The sequence below is a fragment of the Canis aureus genome, chromosome X, assembly GCF_053574225.1.
Source record: "Canis aureus isolate CA01 chromosome X, VMU_Caureus_v.1.0, whole genome shotgun sequence".
In the NCBI taxonomy this organism is placed as follows: domain Eukaryota; kingdom Metazoa; phylum Chordata; class Mammalia; order Carnivora; family Canidae; genus Canis; species Canis aureus.
The window spans coordinates 52,558,210-52,561,902 of NC_135649.1; the positions used below are offsets into that span (position 1 = coordinate 52,558,210).

General features: G+C 42.8%; 1 non-coding gene across 1 annotated transcript; it reads left to right on the top strand.

Annotated features, from left to right (window-relative positions):
• Positions 1–1,328: 1,328 nt before the first annotated feature.
• On the top strand, positions 1,329–1,435 carry LOC144309367 (U6 spliceosomal RNA). The gene has a single exon (XR_013375384.1). It is a non-coding gene; the product is annotated as a U6 spliceosomal RNA (small nuclear RNA).
• The last annotated feature ends 2,258 nt before the right edge of the window (positions 1,436–3,693 follow it).

Below are 3,693 nucleotides of genomic sequence, written 5' to 3' on the forward strand. Positions count from 1 at the left end.
GCCCCGACGCCGAGCCAGGTGCTCTGGACTTCATGTCCTTCTCCACCGCGCTGTACAGCAAGAGCAACCTCTAACCCGTCCCCGGCTGGTGCCCTCATTGCCCGCTGTGCACCCCTGCCCTGTGCCCCTGCTGTCCCCCTCTCCCGCCTCTCAAGGGTTAGGTCTCCTTGCCCAGCCTCCAGCCGGGCGCCAGCTGGGACCCCACGTGGCATCGAGCCTTCCCGCCCACCAAGTGACAGTTTACAAAATTATTTTCTGCAAAAAAGAAAAAAAAAGGTTATGTTAAAAAAAGTAAAAAAAACACCACATATTTTATTATAGAAAAAGTATTTTTTTCTCCACCAGACTTAAATGGAAAAGAGGAAAAATTAACTGTTTGCACCGAAACGTTTTGTTTTGTTGTGACATAGGAAAATAACCAAGCACAATGTTATATTCCATACTTTTTATCGATATTTTTCTCTCTCTGTATCATCTGCTGTATTCATTTCTCCAATATCATGTCCACCTTGATGTGGGGGGGGGAGGTCAGGGGGGATCTTGTCAGAAGGCACATTGGTGTATGTGTGTTTGCTAGCTCACTTGTCCATGAAAATATTTTATGATATTAAAGAAAATCTTTTGAAGTGGCTGTTTTTTAAGGAAGAGGGAAAAAAAAGAGTTAATAATTAACTCTCTTCTTCTGCTTGGTGTAGGTTTTATTTGCTGTTCTTTCTCCAGTTCCTTTAGATGTGAGGTTAGCTTCTGTAGTTGAGTTTATGTATAGAAGTTTCTGGAGTGAGGGGTGATAAACCTTGCCAAAGATTTTTCTGGAACTGTCCAGAGAGCCAGAAAATTCAAGAAAGAGCCAGATTAGCAGGGCTGCAGGTGGTCTACAGATCAAGATCTCTTTGCCATCTAAGGATCCAAACATCAAGACACCAGCATAATGGCTTGCCATCAGTGCTAATGTTTGATGAAGGAGCCAAGAACTATTTTTGCAGACTTTGGGCACAGAAACTTACCAGCTTAGTTCTTTCTCACAATGATGGCTGATATGCGTGTGCAGAGATCACAGTGAACCAGTAGTAGTAAGGATTCATTTTTCATCTGGTAGTCAGTGTGGCAAAACCCAACAGCACGGAGCATATGAAAGAGTCAATATTGTTACATCTGCCAAGATATCTATACAGAGAAGCAAGAAGATAAAAACATTGAGATTTTGACTGTTGTAATCTTGGGAAAGAGGAAAGAAAATCCTAATAGTGATATAAAGTTACTGGTTAACTAAAGCACTCCTGGACTATTAAAGCTAATTAAAGTAAACATTGACAAAGAATCTGAAAGGCGTGCTCGCTTCGGCAGCACATATACTAAAATTGGAACGATACAGAGAAGATTAGCATGGCCCCTGCGCAAGGATGACACGCAAATTCGTGAAGCATTCCATATTTTTGTGCAATTAAAAAAAAAAAAAGAATCTGAAAGGCAATTTCTTTTCCCAGTAGTCTATGAAGCAACTTATTTTCAAGATAATAAGGCATTAGTGACTAGGATACAGAATCTGATGAAGAATGCCCTTGTATTAACAGTACATGAAGATACAAGTCCTGCTCTTTTTGTGATCACAATTGAAGTAAAATAGTAACTTTCATGAAGTTCCTTATAGAATGAATAAAATTCTAGTCCAAAGTCTGTGATGATAAAATATATTTGGTTATTGAAGCTTAAGTGACATCAGGACAACAAATATTACACTATATGTTAACTGGGATTTAAATAAAAACTTGAAACAAACTAACAAAAAGTGGCAGCAGAACTTAAAGGCTCAGAGCACACAGCAAGATCTATGGGAACACTATGATTGAGGTTCCATTTCTCACACAAACAGTAGCAAAGAATAATAAAAATGATGATGTTTCTGGTCACCTGATGTGAAGATGACATTGTCCCACATGTCTTTTCCTCTCTTAAGGAACATATCAAGAACCTTGATTCATAATACTAAGATACAACTTTGATAGCTTTTGCTTGTATTTTGAAAGAACAGAAACCCAATAAGCTCAAAGTTCCAGTTATATAGGCAATGCCTATCTTAATATAATTAATCAAATTTGTTCGATATACAAGTATATAGACTGAGGACAAATTTTGCAAATTGCTCCATGAACCTATTATCAATGATATCTACTTGAATCCCCTGCTACAATGTCTAATAGGAGGCCTGGGTGCTAAAACCAGACTGATGTCAAATGAGTACTGGCATTTTTGTAGCCTAGTTAACATGGCTTATGAAAGTTCATAACTAATGATCAGAAACAACTACTCACTGTCTGCCCTCATATAAAAGCATTTGTGAAAAGATCCAATTCAATAACCTTCAGTCTCTACCCAGATAACTCCAAAATGTTCTCTGAAAAGTTCAGCATCATGATAAAATGATGCTAAGGATTTCCAAAAGCACAGTTGAATCTGGGGGATATAAGAGGATAACGTGATGGCAGTTAGTACATTAGAGGAAATGTTGGTTAATAAATTCCTAATATATCTAGAATCTGCTAAGCTCTCTTAAGCATGTGTATTTTATTGACAAAGAATCATACTAAGTGCAAGGCCTTATCAAAGACTGTAAGGAAGTAGAAGACTTATGTAAAACCTTGAAATCCAGTATCTTACTTTTTGTTGATGGAGAACATAGAGAATGAAATGTCCATAGATCTATGAAACTAGATATTCTGTTTGGTGATATTTCCCTTGTTATTGGTAAAGAATTTAACAAATAACTAGAGATAGTATTAAATATGTTGCAGCAGCAAAGAAAGGTGCAAGATGGCAGAAGAGTAGGGTCCCCAAGTCACCTGTCCCCACCAACTTACCTAGATAACTTTCAAATCATCCTGAAAACCTATGAATTCGGCCTGAGACTTAAAGAGAGAACAGCTGGAATGCTACAGTGAGAAGAGCTCACACTTCTATCAAGGTAGGAAGATGGAAAAAATAAAGAAATAAAAGAGCATCCAAGGGGGAGCCCCCCTCTCCCTCCCCCTCCCCAAGCCGAGAGGAGCCGGGCTAAGGCCAGGTGGCAAGTACTTCCAGGACAGGAAAGCCCAGTCCTGGAGAAGCAGGAACTTTACCAATCTTCCTGGATGGAAAGGCACTCGCAGGGAACTCAGGCATGATCCCAGGAGGGACAGATGCCCTCAGGCTCCCAGGGGCACTAACAAAGGAACTGTGCCCCAGGGGAGAGCGCACCATACTCTGTGGGCCGAGCTCCCTAAAGGGCAGCAGCGCGCCTCCGGAAGGGCCCGGGGAGCAGTGTGGGCGGTGGCTCAGGCAGTGGCTCTGAGTGGAGGGGGCTGCGCTGCCCTGGGAGCGAGATTCCAGCAATGCAGGCCCTGGAGCCCAGGGCGCCGAGGTACAGAGCCCAGGATCAGCGCTCCCCCCGAGACAGGCAGAGGCCGGGAAGACACAGGAGAGCGAGGACACTCCTATCACCACCGGGAGCCCCGAGCTGTGCAGATCAGCGGACCCCACCCCCGGAGCATCCAGGCCCCTGCAGACAGGGAACTGCAGTAGTTAGTGTGGGAACTGACTCCAGGGCTGGGAGGGTGGCTGCCACCACTGTTGTTGTTCCTCCTGGTGTCACCTTGTACCTGGGACTGAGCAAGGGTTTCACAGGATAAACAGATAACACTGAGCCCTGTACCTGGCATG